This window comes from Drosophila suzukii, chromosome 3 (assembly GCF_043229965.1).
Source record: "Drosophila suzukii chromosome 3, CBGP_Dsuzu_IsoJpt1.0, whole genome shotgun sequence".
NCBI classification, from domain to species: Eukaryota; Metazoa; Arthropoda; class Insecta; order Diptera; family Drosophilidae; genus Drosophila; species Drosophila suzukii.
Window position 1 is genome coordinate 25,520,378 of NC_092082.1, and position 25,644 is coordinate 25,546,021.

Here is a 25,644-nt window from a genome sequence, read left to right on the forward strand (position 1 = left end):
CAACTATTTTTCGTGTAAAACTTTTAATGGAATTCAGCAGGACCGGCGTGGAGCACCCCTGCCACCTACAGAAGTTCGATAGTGCGAGGGGAGAAAGCGCGTCAAAAAATAGACACCAATTTGTGAGGAAGGAGGCGTGGGCGGAGTGGGGACAACCCGGAGGAAGTCATAGTAAAATGAGCGGAAATGAATGGTTTTAAATAACAGCAAATTATGAGTTAAGTTTTCCCAAGTAAAAGCACAAGAAATTGGGCGAGTTGCTGGGGAAAAGTTTTCGGCTCCAGTTGGATGGCTTAATAAATAATTTTTTGGGATGCCGGGTACTTGGGCCACCCAGAGCTACACTGAAAATATTTAGGGACGGAAGATGATACGCATCCTGGCTCGCATTCGGATTGTGAAATTAATTATTACACGTGTCCTCTGTCAGGACCCAACAAATTGCCAAGCCCAGGCCGGGCAGACAGACATCAAGATCTCGTCGGGCGGCAAAAACTTTGCCGAGCTAGCTGCAATAACTCAAAAAATAATTTAGATTTCCCCTACGAATTCCTGGAGATGCCAGGAGGAGGGCAGGGAAAAAAGATTGTGGCAACTCTGCGTTGTCGTTGCACAATGCCAAAAATGTCATTTGTCAAATGCAAACAGCTCTAAGAATAAACATCAACGGAAGTAATGCAGCCACAAAATACATAAAACAAGCTGCAACAAGAACAAGACCCTCTGAAGAAACGCAGGAGCAGTAGTACTGGTGGAGCCCTTCCAGGGCAGAAGAAACAACAGACAGTGCAGCTAATTATCAGCAGCCAGAAGAACTCGACAACTCGTTGGCCAAGGCAAACAAGGCCAACTAAAGGGGGCAGGCAGTGGGGCAGAAGCAAAAACTAAGAGTATTAATGAATAGAAAACGACTTTGGCCTGGCCCCTGGAAAGTCCCGCACAGTTTTTGGTCGGACGCTGAGTAATTTACCCAAAAAGCTGACGATGAAGATAACGACGATGGTCCCCCGACCATCTAGGGGTGATGATGCCGATGCTGATAATGGAAATGCATTGAGCCTGCAGCCAGCGACATTGGCTATTAATCATCTTTAAACAAAGGACAGGGCCACTACAGCAACTCCTGCAACAGCATCTAAAACATAAACATCAGGTTAACCCTTTCCGACGTCGCTGCATTATCGTTAACTTAAAACTAAGCTGAGTACAGTGGGTTAGAGTCGTAGACCCCCGTTTTACTACTACGCAGGGAAATTAAAAGCCCACCAGTTTAAGTCCAAATGTACCAGTAGTAGTGGAAATGAAATGGCTCTAAATTAACGGCTAATGATTATATTTCACTGGATTTGTTAACCATTTAATTATGGGCTACTAGCAGGTACTTTAATTACCAGGTACACTTTTTGATTACAGGGCATCAATTAATATTATCCCGTAGTTAATTAGATAAATAGAGTACAATTTAGTAAAAGGTCTTTCAGAGTGAGGTGCCTGACACAAGTGAACATTAAGCATACAAGTCCCAAGGTACAGCTTCCTAGGTTCCTTTGACCCAGGCTGGTCCCACTGTACCCCTCAGTGGTGGTCGCCTGCCTGTGAGCACAACAAGTGCAGTCAACAGTGACAGACGAGCAAATGGCCTGATGTACGATGGGCTGCCTTGCGCCCTCCTTGGCCGGGATGCATCGCTGCCGATGCGATGCGATCCAATGCAATGCTCCTCTGCTGCTGGGGGCCCTGCTCTGTTGATATATGTCGCTTGGCTTTCTTGTTTGTTTGTCTTCCCGGCGGTGGGATGGAGGGTCGGCGGGTCGATGGTGGGGGAAGTCCATGTTACTTGTCCTTGTCGTCGTCGTCATCGTTTGTCGCATTGTCAAGAAGATGCATGTTGCTTGTCTTGCCAAAAGTGCAGGCCTCCCCTCGCCCCAAATCTCCAACTCCCGAAAACTCCCCCTCCGCCTCATTGGGGCGCCGCATTAAATCAGCAATTGAAACAACATCACTCATGACACGTTTTGGTAGGGCTGGTGTCTCGAGTCGAGTAGTCCGAAAGGGGGTTGGGCTTTCAGGGGGCGGGCCTCCATTTTGTGTGTTCGTCGTGCTTAATTTGCGTCCAGCCCCCCCATCCCACACACACACACTCACGTCAGCCCCCAAAGTGCATTTAGTTGCAAGCATTTATTGTTTGCGGTCAAATGTGCCGTCCATTGTCTTTGCGTCCTGCGGCCAGGACGAAGGCCTCATTGTTGTAGTGCTGGCCGAGTGTGTGCCCACGTGAAGTGCGTGTGTGAGCGAGTGTATGCAAGGGAACATATTGCAACGACATAAATGCATAATTAATTTGCCTTTCCCTGCTTCGAGGTCCTCCGCTCGAGTTTTCCCCGACTTCGATGCCCACTCTGAGCCACCTGAACCACGGCCAAGGGTTCAACGGCACTCTAGGTACGGCTATTAACTGTTAATTAGCCCCAACTTCGGGTGATAAAGAACAAAGATCGTCTGAAAGAAGCCATTTGATTTGGCGCCCATAAATATCCCCCCAGTCCCACCCGCTAGGGCCAATTAAAATTTAAGCAGTCTTCTTCGAGCTCCGTCCTAGTCATATCGTGGGATATAGCGAAATTTATAGAAATCACAGACGGCAGAAGATGCTTTATGACTGCACACAGAGCTCATTAGTATCCATAATTTATGTCAAACTTCTTTATGCGAAGTGCCAAAGAGTCGGGAGCCATTCCCACAAATAACTCCGGGCAGAAGTTGCCCCGCAGAACCGTGAACCCCACATAATATTTCCACACTCGCTGGGGTTGCGAGTTGCAAGTGCGTTGCAAATAAATTTTCGTTATGACTTGAGATCGCGCTGTAATCGTTTCATTTAATGGGAAGCACGTGTGAACTGCAATTTCTCAGCCTCCCGGGGAAAGGGGAAAGGGGGGCCGTGAAGAAGCGGAGCTGCCAAACTAAAATTACATTCTGCCGCGGCGCAGCGGGAAAAACTGCAACTGCAGCAGCAGCTTATTAATGTCGCGGCGACATCTTGCTGCAGCGGAGCATGTGGATGCAAAAAGACATCCCGTCTCTTGGCCGGTGGGAAAAGAGCATTTGGGCGTCTCCCTGGTCACCCGTTGGATTTCCGCTTAAAGACTCGCTCATGCAACAGATTTGCCAATGATTTAGCTGCAGCCAGGCGTCGAGTAAATCATAAGCCAGGCAGAACCCCCTCCCCAGGCACCCCCTCCCTGGTGTCAGCATAATTTATGCGCTCCGCTTTAAAGTGTCACAAGTCGGGGAAGCGCGCAACTGTTTTTCAATTAGGGCGGCGCAAATGCAAATTTATGCAAATCCTTGGCCAAAAACTAAGCAACATCCGCATAGAACATGGACACGGCTCTATTGGTCCCACAACCCCCTCCCCCCTCTTCGCGAGGTACAGTTGCCTCCGGCGGTGGCGAATGGAGCGCGCGACGCCATTTTGTGTCATTGTTTCTTGCATAATTTGCACCTCGAAGAAGCCGAAGCGGAAGCGGAAGCAGCAGGCGGAGCGGCAGAAGAAGATGGCTGACTGCCAAACTACCGTTACAGTTCGCAGTTACCGTTGGCGCCGGCACTACATTGCCACCGTTAAATTAATAAAACCTAAAATTTCCCATTTTAATATTTATGAGTTTTTGCGATGTGCTCAACAACATTTTTGCGTCAACGAAATCTGGAAAATGTTCGCTCCTAAGCAAAAAGTCTTGGCGGAAGCGTTTAAACTACTGCAGAGCGGGAAAAGGCTAAAAGGAAAAACATCTTTTAAGGAGTTTAAGGAACTGAATCAATAATTATGCCCTGATCCCGTCTGTGGCGCAACCACTTTGCACTATTGGCAATCCCTGCCTTCATCTCGGCCCAACTCGATTCCATTCGATCCGTCCTCGGCAATAGATGACAATCTCAGCCTACCAAACGAAGTGCCAAAAAGAAAAGCCAAAAACTAGAACAAATTTACCTGCCTGGCCTTTTGGGCCATCGTTTTTCATCTTTTGCCTTCCCTTCCGGCCACCCCATTTGGCTTTCTTTGTGGGCTGGCCAAGTCGTTGGCCATTGAACGATTGAAAGTAAACGTGCGAAAATAAAAAGTCATTCCCCAGTCGTTGCCCATGGCAGTTGCAGGACCTGTTTCGTCCTGCTCCTTCGGCAATTGTAAGGAATGCACGCTGCCAGGACGAAATGGGAGTGGTTTTGCCCGGCTAAGGGCTTCAAAGTCCGACTCAACTCGGGCTCCGGCTCCAGTGGCTCCTCCTGGCCCAGTGCTATGTTTAATTGAATGCGATTTCATTACGCCGATGCCCCGCCCCCGGTCCCCCTGGCCGCCTCCTCCGCCGAACGGTCGAGCTGGCCTGCACTCGAGGATTCAAGGATTCAAGGATTCGAGGATTCGCAGCCTCGGACCAGCGGAAATTGAGGCATTATTGTGATTCAGTGATTTTGCTCTTTCCCCAGCTCAGCTGCACGAGTGGAGATTGCAGAGAGGAGAGTGGGGGTGGAGGGCGGGTGGCAGGACGCAGAGCTACCTTGTTGATTTTGGCATTTCAATGGGTTTTTGTGTGTTGGCGATTCGATCAGGTTATTAAGTGCACACACGCACACAGCGCGATGGCGAAGAAAAGCCCGCCCGCCCGGCCACCCACCCGACCATGCCCACTCGACCATCAATCCGAACGGGGGCATTCAGTTTCCCATTCAATTGCTTTGTCGTGTCGTTCTATGAGGTGCGAAACTAATTTGCGCCGAAATTAGTTTTCTTTCTCTCGACCTAAAATTGCGATGCAACCCCGAAAAATTGCAGAAAAGCTCTGACCAGCGATTGCCGGACTCGCACATTTTTCCCGCCGTGGCCATTTTAATGAGTCGCACATGTCCGGCGATTGCACGAGCGCTTGTTAGGCGGGGCGGTGTGGTGCTGGGGGCGTGCCACATTAACAAGGCGTGTGGCACCATCGGACGCCAGTGATTAGAGGCATATGTCCGGGGATTTGCAGACGGACGTGTTTTGGGGGTCACGATTCGGCCACTGAGGCGCATTCAATTCCGACCATTCAATCAGTTGTCTAGCTGCTGGCATCGTTTGCGTAATTTAAATTGTCATATACATCGAGTCAGAGGCAGCGAGGCGAACCCCTCATTAATGAAGACACTCCCGACGTGGAAATCCACACGCCCGCGCCCAGAAAGAAACCCAAGCTCGCTCAGCCCAGACTCCTTGGCGCGGCAACGGAATCAGAATCGGAATCATGCTCGGGCTGCGGGTCCTTCCCCATCTGGAGACAAAGGAAACGGAAGCAACTGAGCACACTTAAGTGAAGCGCGTAATCCGAGCCACACAACAAATGCCGCAGCAGTGGCAGTCGGGGAGGTCGAAGGGTTGGGGCGGAGTGATGGGTCGGGCTCAAGACATCCCCAGCAGGAGCTATGAAAATGTTAAGGAGCAAAAAGGATCAACGGAAGCTTTGCACGTTGGCTGAAACCAAATACACACACATACCCAGCCGAGCCAAGGACGAGCTGGAAGGAGTTTCCTCCCCTCCGACTGACCAACGAGGCGACGCATCCTCGAAAGGAGCCCCGTTATGTCACTTCTCCACATCGCATGTGACAACGTTAAACTGGAAATCATTGCACGGTCACGTGTCAATCTTTAATGGCCATTCCCATACTCCCACGGCCAAGCTCTTCCTTTCCTGGACTGCTGTCATGTGGCACTTAACTTGGCGCTGGGCTCTGCTCTGGACTTCCTGCGTACAATGGACAAACTATCCCGACTTGGTCTGGAGTCCCGGGCGAGGTGAGGTGATTACCTGGGGCGCTTAACAGAGCCCGGAAATATCGCAGCTGATATGTGGAAAGTTTTGCCGGGACCCGGGACTCAAGGAGTCGCCCTGAACTTTGAAATTGAAGGCAATGGCGCAGGAACTCAACTGAAACGGAACTTGGGCAAATCTTTCTGGACCCATCCCGTTAATCCATTGAATATTTAACAGCTGAAATCTTCTGAGATGGCCTCATTAGCATTCAAAACAAGGGGACCTGTAATTCCGGTCCAATCCCACTCCTCCCCCTAAGACAGCCCTCAACGAGGTAATAAATGCTCCGGGCAATTGTCTCCCAACTAATAAAGCCCTAAAGACCCCGCTGCCGGAGTTGGCCAAAAAGGACGAGCACTTAGTTTCAATAGCTGCAATTAAGAGCAACCCACATGAGTGGGGAGCGCCCATAAATATGCTTTAAAGAGTTCAACCCGGGAACGGAAAAAAGCCACCGCACTGCTGGCCCCACTCACGTGTCTAATTAAGCAGTCCTGCGGGGAGGGGTCAAAGGTGGCACACATGTCACCGACGAAGCTGGAGCTGGCCAACCAACTTTTGCCGGATGACCTTTTTTCTAAATCACTAGCCACAAAAGCCGTGGCTCCCAGGGCCACTGTCATGGCCACGAGGGCCAGACGCCGCTCCCAGTTCGTGGCAGACAGCCACGCCCCCTCCTTCGCCGCCTCCTGCCCTGGTTAACCCCTTGGCTGGATGGCTGGCTGGCTGGCTGGTCTGCTCCTGCTGGGCGAATCATTCAACCCTTAAATTGGTACGCAATGTCAGCGATGAATTATCTGCAACCTGCTAAACAAGCGACGCAAAGAGCCGGGCAGCCTTTGAGCCATTTACATAACTCCAGGGCTCCGGGGGAGTCGGTCGGGAGTCCTGGGGCCAGAGTAGTTCTCGCAGAGCTCTTGTCAAATGTCGGACGGTGTCAAAGCAGCTCGCGACGTGGCCATAAATCACCAGACGGCCGGGCCAAAAGCGGAAAGTTTAAAGCGAAGGGGTCGCACCACCGACTTTAAGGTTCAGCGAACTCGAAAGTGGCGGCTTTAAGCCACCCGGAGATGCCTTACATATCGATTAGACGGCGGTGCTTAGTGCCAGATATATAGGTTTTAATTTACCGAATTCAGCTCCGGCTTCACCTCTTCGAGATCCAACTTTTGCCCCCGGTGGCTGGGGTGGGTTCTCCGGGGCGCTGGAGGGGAGCAGTTGCGGCGTCGCTCTCAACTCAAGTGTAAAATTAAAACTCGAGCAATGAAAAATCATCAACGTCAGCCCCACACTTCCAGAGGACTGTTGTAAGGGGAATTCAAAAAAATACATAAAAGTAGCAAAAATGTTTCTTAGCCAGCTGGGGAGAGCTGATGACAATGCGTCCGGGGTGGGGGCGGAGTGGGAGGTTTTGGGGACAGCAGCACAAAATATGAGCTACAAAAACGCCAAACGATCAAAGGCAGCCCACAAGCTGCGGGCAACTCACCCGGGTCCGCCCCCTGCCACGCCCCCGAACGCCTTGATAGATGACGGGGACATAGACGAATCGAGGAGATACGATGACAATGTCAATGCCGACATCGAAACCGGAAAATTGCTGCGGGTCCTTCGCCAATTTTGTCTGCTCCCCGCAACTCCGATTTCCCATTTCCCAATTCGCATTCATTGATAATTTTTTAGAGCCGAGCTTGGAGAAATCCATGCCTAATTGGGGCGATTAGTGGGCCGCCTTCGCAGAAAGTGTCGTGTCAGTCGACCTTTGACACGGGGCGTCCGTAATTTATAAACTAAATTGCGACCTGGGGGAGCGAAGGACCTCCATCGAGGCATTCTCCAGACTGTCACTGACATATTGCGCGTCATCACAAAAATATTAACTGTTCATTGACAGTTGCTTCTGGCATCGCTTTGTGCTTCCGGTGCTGCTCGACCCGTAAAAAGTTGAGAAATGGCGCTAATAAAATTTAAGTCCCGTCCTGCTCCTTCGATTTTTTATTTACTCCGGCTGACAGACAGCGACAAGTGAAATCGAATCTGTCTGGACAGCCGTTTAATGAAACGTAGAATGGCCTGAATGGTCCGGTGATGAGCTGGACATGTGTTGGGGAGCGATAAGTGTCGGGGATTACGGACACCGGGGCTCCGTCCCCGTAGTAACCACTGCGAAATGGACTCCTTGGCCAACTACTTAGCCACTCTGCCAAGTGCAGACGGGCGGCGAATGCAAAGCATTTCCCAGAGCCAATTCCGCCCGAATTCGGGCCACAACTTAATGAATCCGCCCACTCCTCGCCTTCTTTCAGCGGTTTTCCTCCCACTTCCCGTACTTTTCGGGGCAGCCAGAGGAAAATGTCAATAACACAAAACCCGCGACTTGGGCCGAGGCAAACGGCAGAAAAATATGCGAAAACTAAAGCGGAGCGGAAGACGCAAAGTTTCGCTGTCGTCGCCGTCGTGGCCGTCGTTGCCGAGGATATTACAAAATCCATTAAAATTCTATTTCCTGCCATCAAACTGCCCAAAGTTAAATAAAGCGCGGCCAGGAGGCGGTGAGTGGAAGTGGGCGGCAAGGAAAACCGAAATAATAATAATAAACGACAAACAGCCAGCCAGCAAACAAACAAGCTGCAAAAGTTTTCCCTTTTCTCGTTCTGGGCTGTGGACAAAATTACACGGAGTTTGGATGCGGATCCAGCCCAGAGCTTCTTGAGCAGCGCTTGAGCCACTTGACGATGCAGTCGACGAGAGCTGACTGCATTTTTAAGCGGGCTTCCGAGGCAATACGGACGAAACTAATAAGCCCATGGAGTGGTCCTCCCGCCCCGGAGCATTATAAAGGTATAAAGCGCAGCTAATAAAGTTGCAAGTGGTCGCACGGCTGGGTCCTGGCAGGATCTGGGTTCGGGGTCCGCCTGACTCCGGTCTGGGAACTGCAGCATCGTCGCTTACTAATCCAGCGAGCAAATCCCCCCTCGGCCGGTACTGCGGCCATAATGCCAGGCGAAGCATCAATAAATGCTATACTACCTCGGACGGAAGGAGCTGCTCGGCGAGGGGCAGGGGGGAGCATGTTGAGCAAATAAAGCATAGTTTAGAATATAATGAATGCAGCTTAACTTGGCTAAATGAGCTGGGAAGCACTGCCTCTCAGCCCGTCCGCCATATTTTGCCTTGTTTGCAGTTCACCCACAATCCTCGTCGGATGCATGCGCTTGGCATAATTTTCAGCGCCATTCGGTGCCCCGGAATTCTTTTTTTGCGGAGCTCACGGGATTTATGTTTTAATTTTCACGGATTTTAGCGCATAATTAAAAAATATTCTGCGCGGGCTGGAGCGGGGCAGAGTTATTGCCGAGCAGTTGAGAATTTATGGGATGCAATAAGCAGCTCATAATGAGGCAGCTAAATCGCTTTCCAACCCAATAATTCTGCACTCCGAAAAGGTTCCGGAAATCACCGAACAAATTCAATTTGCAACAAATTCGCTGCGAAAAATACGTGCTTTTCGAGTACATTCTGCATCAATTATTGACAAGGACAACAAGGACCCTTCTGCGAAACGCTCGGTTCACTTTGGCGCGTAATTGTTGTGAAAATTGTTTTCAATCGTCGCCGTCACTGTCGCAGGCTTATTTGCCCAATAATTTATTCAAAGGCAACTAAATGTTTCCAATTGATTTCATCCCTCGAGGTGGAAGGACGAAAGTTCCTGCCGGGGACCGTGGGGCGATAATGCACCCACTCCTCCACTCGATCGATCCTTGGCCCCATCTCGGCGATTCCAATTATGCAATTCTCAGCATTCATTCGCATAAGCACACACATTACTCAATATGAATGCCCGGCTTATCCCCCTGCATTTATTGTTTTACTGGGAAAACAAGGGAAGACGGAAGGAGACCGGGCCGGAGCCGAATGAATAACAAACAACAAAGCTGAATCCTCCCGAGTAACTGGTGAAATGAATTAAAAACATGCGCCATCTGCAATTTGTTACGACAACGAAGGACAAGGATGGCGGAAAGTGGAGCGAGTGGCAAGGAGCTGGCTCGAAGGAGGTGCCCTGCAGTCCCCGCTTGCCATATTTTTTGGGTTCAGTTGCGTTTTCTGGCCGGGCACAGACTGGAAAAACTGCAATAATGTTGGATTACGTGTGGAAATTACTTAAAAAGATTTTCAATTGTTCTCGCAGGGCAGAAGGGAGCTGGGCAACGGCTGCTGTTTATTTTCGGCTGCCTGGAAGAAAAGTTGCCCAAGACTCCAGAAATAATGAACTTTGTTGCGACAAACTAAAAATTTATGGCCGGAGCCGAAACCAGCTGCCCTGGTCCGGCCACACTTGGAGGGAATTTATGGAGCGTTCTGGCCCCGTTAGAATGAGAGATCGTCAAAGGTTTCACTGCCGGGGAAAGGAAAGCTACACCTTCGATGGTCTTTAAAAATATCAAGTCACTATGTAAGGCACTGCAGACAGAATCAAAAGCACTCTAGAAAACTTTAAAACCCTTATGACCGACGTCGGATTATATGTGAGATCACCAATCTATGATCCGTTTGCCGGTATTTTAAACTAGTTACAAGATTTTAGCATAATAGCGTAATTAGACAAGTGTTAAGATTGTTTATGAACTTAAAACCGAATAGTAACCATTCAAGTCTCACTGGAAATCGTCAAGTAATAAAAAAAAAATAAATAAATAAATGAAATAAAATAAAAATTTAAAAAAAGTTAATAATAATAATAATAAATTAAGTAAACCTGTAATAATAATTTAGTCCGGCTGAAAGTCCTAACAACTATGGCCGAATCAGTGTACAATAAATAAATAAGAAAAATAAGTACACTTTTTACATTCAATCTATTTTATACTTTTAAATTTTACACTTTCTTTTTTATCTAATGGATGTGAATCATTACTTATGAACTAATGTACCCTTTATATATTGTATATTGCAAGGTAAAAAAAACAATCTTTAAAGGTAAACCGTTTTCTTCTTATATATCCAAACATCTGTAACTATCCCCAACCCACTTTCTCCTGAAACCGAATGATCTGTAAGAGTTCTGGAACGGGGATGAGATCATTTTCTTCTTTATAGAGCCACAGCACTCCCCCTTTCACTTACTATTACCAACTAAAGTTAGCGCAGAGCTAAACGAGCAGGAGGTCCCAGGAAACTACAGAAGAGACGAGGAACGACAAGAAAACAATGAACCCACGAGACAGCCAAATGACACTTAATTTTTCAAAATAGTCGACGACGCGCCGTCGTACGAGGCCCAACACCTGTTCCAGGACACCTTCGCCGGGGGAGGCTGCCAATCCCAGGAGACTCCGGATCCAGCCTTATGTTATCCTGTCGCCCTGCGCAATTTGTCGCCCAAGTAATTAGTAAGATTTAAATTGCTTCTCGCTACTGCGAGTCCTCTTCCCCGCACTCCATTGACGGGTTTTTCCCTTTCCCCGCTTTGGGGAAACTTGGAGTTGTGCTAAATGCATTAAGTGCTTGTCGCTCCTAAGTTTTGTCTAAGCGTTTCAATTAATTTTCATAGTCGCAACTTTCCTCTCCATTCACTCGCATTCCCATCCCGTTTTTTCGCTAGGCCGTAATTAGTTGCAGTTATATGGCTCTGAGTTCCCCAAATAAATTCGCTTTCAGCAACAATATTTGTCGTGCGCGTCCTTGCCACCGGTGGGAGTTGGGCGGTGGGGGCGTGGTCGCCGCGTAATGCGAGACAAACGCGCTAAATTAGCACAAATTGGATTTTAATTATAAAAAATGTAATTTCTCATTCGGGCCAGACGGCGTGGCCCTCCCTCCGAACCTCGAATCCGCCAGGTGGAATTGTCCTCTGTCTGCCTCAAATGCGTCTTTGATTGCGTAACAAGATCGTGCTTTACTTTGAGTGGAACCGGGCCTAGGAAGGGGCCGATGCCGCAGCACACACACGTGCTCCCTGCAGCTAGGCAAACACACTCTGGACCTTTGTTTTTCCATGCCACGTGCGGCGGTGTGCAAATATTTTGCCAGTTCCACAGTTCCAATCCGAATCTGAGGCCTGCACTGGCTCCCTTCAAGGGTGATTGGCGAGGGACCTCATCAGCTGCGTTCTTAATAATTGATACCGACACTCGGCTTCTTTAAATTCGAGCGATTGCGGTGCCGGCCTTCAATTAGGAATCCCGCTGGGACCTTTGCCGTCACTTTGATGAACACGCGGACCCAGGGGAAGAACGAGAAGGGAAGCGGGGCGGTGGGCTCCTGCCAATCAGTTTTAATTGAAAGCGCGTTTAATTAGTAAAACTTACTTTGCCCAATTTCATGTTTCGATGCAAAATTTGCGCTAATTTCGCAATTAATTTGCCAAATTGCACATTCGTTTTCATATGCGCATGCACGTATGCAAAGTGCGGAAAGGCTCAGGGCGGAATGAAGGAATGTTCCGCCTGAAATGCTGATTTGGCCCAAATCGCCGGCCTTGATGTCGAAGCTGTCGCAAATGTCGTGATTCCCGCTGCTTGTCAAAAATCCAATTAGGCGACGCTCGACGTTTGCACTGCCAATTTGTGGGTATCCTAATGAGGCATGGGCCGCGAAATCTGAAATTTCAGGGATATAATACCTAATCATTCGCCCGCCGAATGAATCAATAAGGGAAGACAAAGTCCAGCACAAACTCTAGAAAATATTCTATCCGAAACCCCTCGCAATCCGCTTAGTTTTTCATGGCCCGCACCCATTTAATATTAATGAACAATTACGGAATTATTAACGGGGCCTTGTGTAGACGATTCGACCTACTTTTCCGCCGCTTTCCCGCAGTGGAGGGGCCGAGGAAAACGGGGAAAAGTGCCAACTGGAGGAAAGATACAAATTGCGCAATTGCCAGGCGCCGTTGAAATATTTAACTGCGAATGGTGAAAGGGACGGGGATTCGACGGAATGCCAGGACGTGCTAAATGGGCGAAAAGAAAGTTGCAATCAAAGGCGAAACTGCAGATGTAAGCCGGGTGGCGGGACGGAGGGAAGCCGGGTCTCGTGTCGTCTGTCTATCATTTGGTCAATCAGTGGCAGGCCACGCCCCCTGCCCAGCCAGCCCCTTCGCCAGCTCAGCGGAGCAGCTAAATGATAAACGCAATTGCTTAAAACGTCTTGGCGGGATCGGCGAAGGTTCGAGGATGGGTGTTCTGGCGGGGATTGGTCTGCGGATGATTTGGTGGCATGGCGCGTGTCCAACGAAATGCTGTCATTTGCCAAAAGCAGCTGCAAAATCGCCGGGATGCGAGTCTCTCTCTGTGACTTCAGCTGCCTCCGGTTTCTTTTCCTCGTTTTTTCTTCTGGCCATAAACTTTGCTTACGTGACAACTTTAGTTTATATCTCAGCGCGATACAGCAGCAGCAGGACTCTGCTGCAGGACGACTGCTTCTGGTCGAGCGGAAGCCAGCAATTTGCGCCAACGAGCCTTTGCATAGGCAGATCCTGCGGACCCCGACTTGGACCCCTGGAAGCCCGACTTGGCCAAGCCGAGACCCCAGTCACCAAGCCGGCTGAGTGCTAACCCTCGATGGAATCCCGGGCTTGCAGGGTGCTCAATGCCACATTAGCATGGCAGGGACGACCTCCATGACAGGACCCATCTGCCAGTCCTCGAGGATGAGCAAACAAAACTGCTGCGAGCGCAGGAGAATCGCTTATATAACCTAGATTTGTTGTGACATAAAATTATTACGAAAAATGGTTATTACCCCGTTTACGTTTGAGTGAACGCATTTGTACGTGTTGACAATTTGTTAGCTTAGATAATGTTGCAGGCAGCTAAGGAACGGACCAAGTGGATGTGGATGTGGCTGTGGATGCCTGGAGGGAAAGTCATCATCTTGCTGTGTGTGCCTTTAATGTTTGCGTTTGCCCTGCTTTCCCATTTCAGAGAATTTTACTTCTGCAAAGATTTTGCAAGGGTTAGGCACTCACACACACACGCTCAGCGGGTGTGACAGTTGGTCTGTGCGTGTCACCGGGCTGTCATTTTGCTGGCCACACCCCCGCCCCCGCCCCTGCCAGTCTGACATGTCGGAATTTTAAAATTCTTCCGTCGCTCTGCGTGGCCATGGAAATTGTCAAAGTTTTAAAGCTGCCCCAGATCTACGCCCTCCGCCGCCAGCTGTTGCCAGCATTTAGCCTCAATCCCAAAGGCAATCCCCGAACCCAAACCCAAACCGAAAGCCCAATCCCGATCCATTCGAATCCCAATCCTGCTCCTGGGCGCCAATTTTATTGTCACGCTGATTGTCACAATCAGTGGTATTTGCCTTTGACCAGAACTGAGCTTCATTGTTTGAAATTCTTTGGGGCAAGGTTTCCCCTCCCCCTTCCCATGCTTAAAATTGGCAGCATTTGTGCAACATTTTTCTATCTTTTTCTTCGGTTCGTTCTCTCTGCGCCCGCTGGTCGAGTTTCCAGTTTTTAAATAAATTTGGTTATGGTTATGCGGACTGCGGACTGTGAGCTGTGGGGTTGCTGAAAGAAGACGGCCAAGTGCAATAAAACCAAATCTAAAATCTGTTGTAAAACGAAAGGAGTTTAATTGGCGGTCAGGTTTCCCACTCCTTTTACAACTTGGGCTCTGTCATCGCATTTTAATGAGTTTTCAGATCGCCAGAGGAACGGCGATCCCAACTAAAAGGCGTCTTATTTCATATGATGTTTCGAGGGTTTATCTAGACTCCATGCCACTAAGTATGCTGTGAAAAGTTCATTCGTATTCACAGAAATCGATAAACGAAAAAAGTGCGGTAAATAGGTAGAGTAGCAGACAGGATGCGTCGCTGTCCCGCGGGCATCGAATTAATGTCAAATTATACTTCAAAATGCGTGCAAATTTTACGCGCGCTTACGAGTGAAAATTATACCCGTGGAAAAAAACGACAGAGGAAACCGCAGCAACAACAATGCTACAAATTATAAGCCCGCGAGGGCTAAAAAGGGGGTTCCCCGGCTGTCAGTCCGACTGCCCCTCCCCCAGACCCTTCCATCACTCTGTTTTTTGCTGGCCTTAGGCCAACTTTGGCGCTCTGCAGCAGAAGTTTCCCTCGCTGAGCTCGCTATGAAAATCCGCCGGCAGCGGTGGGCGGTGGCGTTGGGGGCGTGGCTGCAGCGAGCAGGGAGACGAGCGTGCAGTTTTTAAAGTGCTGCCATTTTTGAAGTTGGTTTTATTTTTTGCGCCAAGTTTCGCCAGTTTTTTGTTTGGCTGCGTGTCTGGTGTTTTTGGGATCATTATTATCTCAGCTAGGGCTGCTCCAGCACCGCCGCCCCCAAAAGCCCCACGGGCTTGTTGTCATTGGTAATGTGCAGGCAAATTTGCCCCCTCCCCCTGCTACCCGTTTTATGTTGTTCAGTGTAGTGAAGTGTAAATCTGCGTGTCGCGCGTTTGTTTGCCTAGCTGCGTGGGTGTTTCTGTGCGTGTTTCAGTGTTGTCTAGCACATGATTAAGCTGCAGGCAGCCGAACACTCGGGGAGGAGATTTGGGCGACAGCCCTGGAGGAGTGCGCCGGATTAGTTCCTCGTGATCTTCGAAAGTGCACTCTATATATCATTTGAACGCATGTCAGATATACATATACATACATATATTTCAACATTTGTCTAAAAATGCCAAGAGGGTTAAGGGTAGTTCAAATAAAAATGGATCTGTGATACCTGCAAAAACGTTTTCTTTTGTATAAAAGGTCAAGGTAGTCCCTTTATATAAAGCGCAGGTATCTTATTACATGCAGATCTGATGAACAATTCAAGTTGGAGCCGTCCAATTGCCAATAATTTTCTTAAATCCAAAACTTTTACAGATGTCTGGAGAGTGGCTTAAATATAATGTTTTTTAATAAATAATACATTTTTGTTTGATTTTTAGTCGCTGTTCACAAATTTTGATTTTCTGTGGCCTTAAACTCTAGCTCTTAAATAAGGATGACAAGCCAAAAATAGACGAATAAAAATTATAATTTTTTTTTAAACACAAGTACGCAAAGTCTTAAAGACTAGGTGTATTGGCAAATTATCTGCGTTTTAGGCGTGCTTAAAATTTCTGTTAACCTGTGTAATAAATCCTAACAATAACTCCGAGCTTTTAATGGTTCGATTGAGCCCCTGTTGAAACATTTATAACAACCCCAACAAAAGATGCAGCCGCGAAGATCGGAGAGAAAAGCTTACCGAAAATTGAATTTTCGTCGGGCAAGGAAAACTCAGGGCATCCAGCTTAGATGCCTCAATCCAGGCGAGATTGCCCAATGGGCGGAGGAGCGGGTTGAATGACAGCAATGTCCCAAAACGAAGACATGCAAGGAGCTGAGGAGCAGTGTCCTGGAGGGTAAGACGCGCCTTGGGTGTGTGAGTGGGTCCCGTGTATGCTTTTGTGTGTGTGCGCGGTTAGCAAAGCTGCAAATGCGCTTTCAGTTGATTAAATTAAATCGCTAAGGCAGCTGCAGGCTATGAAAAATGCAGCTGGAGAGGGCCTCATGTGCCACCCTCTGCCCCATCATCATCATCATCATCATCGTCATCGTCACCGTCGTCATCATCGTCGTCCCTTTTGGGACAGAGTGGGCGTGGCCGGGGCCAGTGCACTCAGCGTAATGGCGACAAAAGGCGAAGGAGGAAGACCGCAAAGTATTTACGTATTTCTTTCGACTTTCGGGCAGGAAGAAGACATCGACGGAGCGGAGCGACTCAAGCAGGATCCACCTGCATCCCAATTGTCACACACCCACACAGACACATCGTTGCTCCCGGCTGCACTTCCGTTTCCGCCGGGCTCCGCTGGCTTCTGCTCCAGCTTCGTTTCAAGTATGTTTCCTCCTGCGGCTCTGGGACTCCCCCACAGCGAGGAATAACTTATCGGAGTCTGGGTTCCGTCTTCGGGTTTCGTCTCCCTCGCTGCGCTGTGCGGGGATTAGAGATTTTTGTCAATGAAGGTAATTTGCGGAAGATTTTGTCTAGAATTTCAATTAGATTGACGTTTTCTTATGTGGCACACGCCGTTTTGTGCGGGATGCGACGGGAAAGTGGGTTTCTTTGTGTACTTATATCCATTTTTGCGTCAAGAATCTCCGAAACAAAAAGAAGGAAACTCAATGCCAAAACGGCTTATGGGATTTCCAGTTTCAGCGTCTTTTGTTTAAGCACTCTCCTATACGGGTAGGATCAATTCAACCCTCCGAGAGCGCCAACAATGTGTTAATCAGAAATCTCTTGAAACTGAGCCACTTAAAGAGATGCAAATGACTTTATTAACTTGGCCCATAACGCAATCAACAACTTGCACGACGAGGCGGAACGATGACCAGAACAGTCTTCATCCACTCCAGCATGGAGTCAAAAGGAGAGGGCGCTGAAAACGAACCTGAAACTGCCAGTTGGAGTGGGTGTAAGCCGCGGGGATTATCAGTTGGTTAAATTAATGCTAATTAGTTAAAAAATATATGAGAGTCGTTTGCTCTCCTCCGACGAGTGGAGGAAAAATGCCAACGTTTTGTTGCATTTCCGCTTGGCGCTAGAGAAAAAATTTGTATGAATGCATAAAATATGAAACAAATGCGGCGCAGACATGACAAACCAGGAGGCCGCACCGTGGTTGAGATCCTTGATAAAATGAATTCGGGTAGTATTACCTAGGTGTGCATACCGTCGCTTACTTAACTTTGAAACTTCTGCTCCCACATTTTTCGAACTTTATCACATTTACCTTAGGATTTAGAGCCATGCAAAATAAAGCTTACAATTGTAAACCTAAAATTTAATTATAGTACCGTACCATTTTATTTTTCAAATATATCAACCACTTGACTTTTTAGTCGCCTAACACTCACGTGAAAAGTGATAGAAAAAATGGTGTTGCAACATCAACTTTGGTTACAAAATACGCTGGTCCCTTTTAGTAACCATGGAAACAAATACCAAGTAATCGTTTTTTATATTTAAAAAAATGGTTTAATATGTTGTTATTTGTTAAAGTGGTTTTCATTTACTAATACTTACCCATAGAATGACAAAAGCAGTGCTAACTCTTTAACAGCGAGGAAAAACGCGAGACACATTAAAGAACAAAATTCCTGAATCAAGACCATTTTCCTCTTAATTTGCATATCTATAAATTAAAACATTCGTTCTTAGCAATGGAACTTTTTTTTGAATCAAGAATATTTTGTTCTCGATTTGCAACCAATTTTTGGCCAAGATGTACCCAACCAAAAAGCACGATTTGATATGCTGCTTAAAAAAATAGTTGTTCTTAAACCGCATAATAAAGTTAATTTTTAGTTCTTCCTATTTTAGAGAATTTTCATTTCAAGACTAAATATTGGTTAAAAAATCGGTTTTGAGCAAATTTGGGCCAATAATTTGCGCTTCGAAAACTTTCGCCTACTCCTGCAACGAACCCAGTCACAACCAAGTTCTGGGATACCCACTGTGCCAGCCTGGCGCTTCCTGGCTCATAATGAATAATCATAAAAATTGCATAAATTATGTGCCGACGCCGTCTTGCTTAACGCCTGCCTGCGGCGGCAGTGGCGGACAACAATAACGCAAACAGGATGGGCGAGGGGCGGGGGCGTGGCAGGGGGATGGGATAGAGACACTACGGGCACAAATAAAATGCAGAAATGTAAATCTAAAATAATTTACGCGTCTTTGTTGACTGCAGTTGCCGTGGCCGTAAAAACCTGCCGGTGCCCCGCCCCCGGCCCGCCCACCTTCTGGCCCCACCCTCTGCTGCTTTCTTTTTCCAGCCGTAACTGTTGCTACACAAAATGGCGTCATCGTTGGTAACTTGGCTGGGCCCTTGGCCAGCACCACCATGTTGGTAGGAGAGGAGTTATGCGCCCTGGCCTGCATTTGCATTTATGGCATGGAATAATCCATTATCAGGCATTTTGCAGGTTGCCTTGGCGAGTAATGCAGCATTCTAACCCGGCAGGAGCAAAGGAGAAGCGAAACAGGGATTGGGTCCTCGGACATATAGGGGTAGCTAAGCCGTTTGGCTTTAGTTTAAAAGTGGCTAGGACGCAGCAGATTAATTTGCCCTCAGCTCCGACCTGAACGGGGATTAAAACATTTAAAGTTTGCTGCAGTAAAGAACCGGAATCAGAGGACACGAAGGTGGGTTAGCTAAACAATGGCATGATACATGTCGTGACTAAGGTATGCATATATCTGCCACAACTCACAAAAATTAAGTTTCTGACGGGTCAATTTAGCACAACTTCCGTTTAATAATATTTTATTTCATAAGGATCATTGCAAATTAATTTCTGCAACCCGATACAAGTCGTAAAAAGTGTGATAAAGGCTCAACTAACATGCAGAAGTTTAAAAATATTTAGCTAATTGTACCCTTAAATATCATAATTAATGTAATATAATACATTAGTTATTAGTCAGGATCACCTGTCAGTCTGTCTGTACGAGCGCTACGGTTTCGAAAACGGTTAAAGGTAGGAAGTTGGGATAACCCATCAGGTTCTAGGGGTTCCTAAGTAGCTCGTTATTCCACTGAATAGGGAGAGGGGTGTGGGTTAAAGGAGTCTAGGGGAGGGACAGTGTCTGTTTTCAAGTTTAATAAAAATTCAATGAAATCGAAAAATTTTATTGGAATAAGGTAAGAACGAATTTTGTTCATTACTTTACAATATCAAGTACAATTATAAGTGCGACGATTAACAACACAAGACGAAAGCGTCTTTGCCTTGTAAGTCGGAACACCCGTTTTGCATGCAAAACTGTTTCAGCCGCCAGGGGACGCCTTCGTCAAGGTATATTTATGTGAACTTAGAGAACATTTCGTTAAAACAGCGTTCTTGTTTTAACAAAAAGAAAATTTGGTCAAAGTTAATAAAGGAAAACCAAAGTGAGGACTAACGAAAATTAATAAAAACCAAAAATGTATATACGTTTTGAGTGCTTTTAAGGTAATTTAATATTGGTTTGAAAGTGTCCCGCCTAAATTCTTAAATTAAATATGTTTAAATTTAAAGTTAAAAGACTATTAAGAAATCACGTTTTGATTCACAAGTTACTAACCAAATGGCTGGTGAAATGAAAAAAGTGTCCCAACCTGCATTGTTAAACTTCTTACAAGTATAGGGTATTGGTAATGCTGCCATTATGGGAAATTACGAATAGTTTCTTATTGCATACCCTGAAAATCTAGTGGAACCACTGGCCAGGTAAAACAAATCCTACGAGAGGTTTGCGTAATTATTTTAATTGCTTAATGTCATGCGGTCAGGTGGCTGGCTATGCGTGTGCGAGAATCCGTGTTGGCGAGTGGCGAAAAATCAGTGCAGAGGCTCTGAGAGCTACACGTGCTACCCACGGGATAGGGGGTTCTGATAAGTGTGATGGGGTGTTAGCCGAGGACAGAAAGCAGGGGCCACGACTGACGATAAAACAAATTGCGTTCCACTTGCGTTTGTTTATTTTAAATGATTAATGAGACAAGCGGCGGCTGCTTCCACAACACATCCCTCGGAACCCCACGTCACCCACTTCCAGATTCCTCTTCTCCTCCGACAGGTAAGTTGACACTTTGTGTGCCTTCCCGCACACATGTGCTGCGCTTCAAAATGTGGACATGGGGAACCCGCATAAATAGTTTCTTGGCTAAAAAGTTTTAAACACAACACAGCTAAGCCCTAATCAGTTGTCATTAGCTAGCCAAGTGTAGACTCCGTAGAGGGGCAGGAATTAAATTGTAGAAACGTTTCCAAAGCATCGTGGTACCAAATTTTTCAACGGCGGGGCTCAAAGAATCACCACTAAACGGCAACGACAACTTTAGTTTCCCACCAACTTTTTGAAAACCCGCCGCGACCTTGGCTACTCACACCCATGCGCAATTAGCCCCAAATTCTAATTACAAAATGGAAAAAAAGAAGGATAAAGAGCGAAATATAAATGATTTTTGTTCTCATTTCGCCAGAGGAATTAATTATCTAAAACTCATTTGATGAAAAATGTAAACATTTTGTGGGAGCCAGTGGCAAACTTTTAGAAAAATTCAAAATATTTTCCCAACAATGAGGGGGTGAGGGGGCACATGCGTGGGCATGTCCTTGACTAGCTTTTGGTGCCATGAACGGCGTGTCCTCGACGTCGTATTCCTATTTCTCCTGGTGCTTCTCGTCCTCGTCCTCGCTCTCGTTTCAGGCTGTTGGGCTGTCAATCATGCAAAAACTGCAACCGCCGCATAACCGCTGGTTTATAATAGTTAGCCCGGAGTATGCAGCAGGATGAAGGACGAGGCGGACCGGAGGCTGGCGGCAGATTTCCGGGAGGGGACGGGTCCTGGCTGTTGCCTGGTTTCGGCAAAAGCTTTTCAAACTTTTTAATTATGCAGCAAACAGAAAACTTTGTGGTAATTTCGTTGCAACAGTTGGCTAGGACTGCAGGACGCCAGGACTCAACGGCAGGAACGTCAACGTCAGCAGCAGCAGCAGGCAGGTTGACTAATTGAGTTAGGCAGGGGGTGGTGGCCCATCGTGCCTTTTGGCAATAATAATTTGCCAACAATTTTAAAGTGCATCAATCACAATTAGTGACCGGAATGTCCTACTGCAAATGTGTGTGGCGAACAGAGTCCGGCAGAAGGACATTGAAAATTCATAGAAAATTGTGTCAAATTTGTAAACGTTTAGTCGGTTACACATTCCAATTGCAAGTTTTTAAGATTTCTAAATAAATTGAGAGCTACTCCGTTGCGTCTTCATTAGATTACGGGGGATTATGTTTCAACCCGGTTCGCTGACCCTTGCCTCTAAAAGCAATTTAGGCCGACTATAAGCCAATATTTTCTTTAAGACCCATAAAGGAATTTTCCCATTTTCACGAGCCAACTCTTAGTCACTTACACACACTAAGCTTTTGCTTAAACACACTGAAGAAATAAACGATTAAAAACAATTTGTTTTGACTTAAAGCCGTTCGGTTTTTCAAACAACGGATAACACTACAGATCAATGAAAAAATCAGAGTAGTCGATAGTCTGGGTCCGGGTCCACCATCGATAGCATCACTTTACTAATTAACCGTTACCCTTTATTTCGAAAAATAAATACTTTTGATGTATTTGAAATAAATTATAAATAATAAAAAATGTTACATTATATACCATATATTTGTTTTATTTGCATATAAATATTATGAAATTCCAAGTATGTTCAGTAAATTCAATAATGATACCGACTTTTTCGAGTGTTGCTTCACATATGTGAAACGATGATATACATGCACAATAAATCTAAGCCGATTTAATAAAAGGCATTAAAAAATATCTATTTTGTCGAATGAAAAATATGAAATCGGCACAAAGTCAGCATCAGCAGGAAATAGGACAAGGGTCCTTTGCCTGCCCTTTCCTTTCCACACACGGCCCCACGCACACTGGCATACACTCAAGTTGATTGGAAAAGTGTCCGCCTCTGGCTGGAAAAGGATGAAGAAGCCCATAAATGATGTAGCCCCAAAATGAACACACATCCCTTGGAGATTACAGGACCAGGGGATGGGGACATCGCCGAGCAGATGATGGGGAAAAACGAATCAAAGGCTAACTGACCGCCCACGCATGATTAAAAACTTGAATTTAGGGACCTTCTTTGGGGGAGTGCTTCGGGGCAGTGCACCTTTCAAGATGAGTAAATGAGCATTGAAGCGTTCAAGATTATCAATATGCATGAATGGGGCGACCAAATTGTAGTTAAGTTCAAGTGGACTCCCAAACCAGGGTCCATGGGGGAAACGTTGATGTAAGGCTGCTGTGATGTGGGATTCGTGTGATTAAGGGCGACTTACGGTTGGGAAATTGAATGATCGACTGCTAAATGAAGAACTTATGCACTCTCTCTAGACTCGATTGCCCAGAAACTCTCTCTGTTGCTCGAATCACGTCTATCCATTGCACTACACAAGTTGTGTCCTATAGAGTAGCGCAAAAAATCAATCCTAAGAGCGACTGAAGAGTAACCAGGCTTCGCGGCATTGATGTCATCTCAGCTATGCGCACTAAATTGTTTCACACCTGTCCATTATCCCATCAGTAGTTGTCTCCAGCACTTTCCCGACACATTTGGTAGCAGAAAATTTGATAACCGCAGAAACATGCAAAAACCATTTCAACTTTTACCTAGGCAGCACGGTAATTCAGCAATAGGTAAACTGCTTACCAAAAACACATATGTATTATACATCCAACTACACATCGCACTCTGAGTCATTTACATGGAAAACTTTTGCATGTCGAATCTTTCCGACACCAAAACTTTTTCAAGTTTTACGATGATGTGGGTGATGCATATGCCAACCGAAATTATTAAAGAGCTCGAGTTCCAAGGAAGGAGCCCAATTCGGTAATCAGAATCCGAATCATTTTCCCATGCCAGCTTCCCCAGCCAGGGCTTTAATTATTCAATGCAATTGAACTGCCAAGCCAAATCCGATTACGGGATTAGTTGAATTGATATCAAAAGATGCCAAACATAACTGATTTTGAATTTATTTTTTGTTGCGGCAATTAAAAGCATTAAATGTGTAATTAGAGCATCGCTTTTTGCATTTAACAATCTCTAATTGCGAGCAGGCATAGAAAAATGAGACAATCAAAAGATTGTTCTGTATTAACCAGCTCTAAATTCATTCGTTGTCCCACAATTGTAATTATCAATGCCATGCAATTCCACTGTCTGTCCTTAATTACTAATCAGATTTTTAAATTTATCCTTGAGACACAGTCACTATAGATTTACGTAATTATTATTAATGGTAGATCAAATATAACAATATTAAATTTTAAAAACTGCACACTTCATAAGATTATGAATCTATACTTAAATTGTCGTTAACTTACCCTAACAAAACATTTTCGAAAGACCGCCCTTCTCCTTTTGAAATTAAAATAGTATTATTTATTTTTTTAAGAATCATGTACCCTACAGTTTGATCTACTGCTCTCCATCCACAAAGTGCATATTTTCACACTGCTCAAATACGAGTTCGGCTCTTCTATGTTAAATTAATTTCGCACAATATTGGTCAACTGCGGGCAATTAAGCCCATTGTGCGGCATTTCAAATAGACTTGCCTTCCAAAGGTAATAATTCGATAGAAAGCTGCTTTCGATACAACTAGAAATATGAACACACAGCTCCGATTCCACCCCATGAGCATCCAAATTCTCACACTTTTGTTTTTTGGTCGAGTGCCGTGCTCGTAAAGAAAGCCGCACTGAAGGGCCCAGCAGGAAGTGTTGTAATTCGCACTTTACCAGACTCACCAATGCCACACACACAAAAATGTGGCTATCATGTCGTATACTTGATTTTGAAGGGGACAGTGGTGAAGGGGCTGGCAGGGCAATATCTACGCACAACGTTCTGCTGAGCTTGCCTTGGTTTTAATTGTGGCTGGTGTAGTTGTTGCCGGCCACATAACTGAAAAATATATGCAGGATACGAAACGGTTTATGTGCCATTATAGGGCAGATATCCCACTCCCTTACCATTTGTGTGTGGGCGATGGATTTTATGAGCCCAGCCGAGCTCTCGAATGCTAGTTATGTAATCTGCCCAAAATATTCGCCTGCAATTAAAAACATTTTCAAGTCGTTTATTCTCGCTCCGGAGAGGAGTCGAACATACGGGGAAGGGACTCAACAGAAGGCTCGTAAAACCGACTTTTTGGCAATGTCTAACCAATTTTGTGGATTTGGGTTTATGCATTTATTGGAATTTTTATGGCCCACTTTTATAGCCTCTGCAGGAATGAGGAATCGAGAGCGATGGGGAAAATTGGTTTATGAATATTAAAAACAATTTCAGGCGAAAATTGGTGTAGTTAATTCTGAGATAAGTTCTGGATTTGGATTCTAATTAATTGGAGTAAGAGACAAAGGGATTTTCCAAGGCAAGCAGGTTTCAGGGGCCAAAGTCAAATCAATTATGGGAAATCTTATCCAGCAAATACTGCCCAACCAATATGAGTTTAAAATACTTTGCCTATGTAAACTAATCGATTTCGGCAGAAGGCCGAATCAAAATATTTCTTGCTGGAAGGGCTAATTCCTGAAACCTCGTCAATAGCAACAGTTTCAAATTAATTAATAAAATTTTTGTTCCAAGTGGGTCTAGCAAACAAACAAACAACAAACTGCAAATAAAGGCCGAACTCGCCCATGCCCGCCGGTTGAGAAAGACTTGGTTCGGAACGGAATGTTGGTCAAGAAGTTGCGTGTGCCAAGGCACGTGTGTGGTCCTGCCTTTCCCAGAAATTTGCTCCAGCATTCAACCACCTTACAAACTGTTTGGAAGCCAAACCAAACAACAAATACTTCAATAAACGAAATTAAATATTTGTGCATGGAATGAAACATTTTCTCAGGATCCGAGGCGGGCAACAACAGAGGGAAATTGGAAAAGAATTGAACACTTTATGCCTCGCATCGGCAACAAATTAAATAATTGCTGCAAAAAGTTTGCCATCTGCAAATATTTCAGCAAACAAACGAAAATAAACCATTGGTTTTCTCTCGAAGCTTCTATGGTATTGTTCGAAATTCTGGCAAAACGTTGGCTTTTTGTTAATTTACTAAGCGTTTCCTATTCGTCAGTATTAGCTCGAACCTCTGCCCATGCCCGACATTTGTCAAATATTTTGTTTGCCAAATTGTTTAACTTTTGACCCGAGCCGTCTGTCTTCCTCATAGGTTCCTGCGTAATTAGACTTTAATTGGGCAATTGC

The 25,644-nt window shown here is 46.0% G+C and overlaps 1 protein-coding gene across 6 annotated transcripts in view; it reads right to left on the reverse strand.

Moving 5' to 3' along the window:
• Positions 1-25,644, reverse strand: part of Ten-m (teneurin transmembrane protein Ten-m) — a 346,722-nt gene that overhangs the window by 238,658 nt on the left and 82,420 nt on the right. The window lies entirely within an intron of this gene.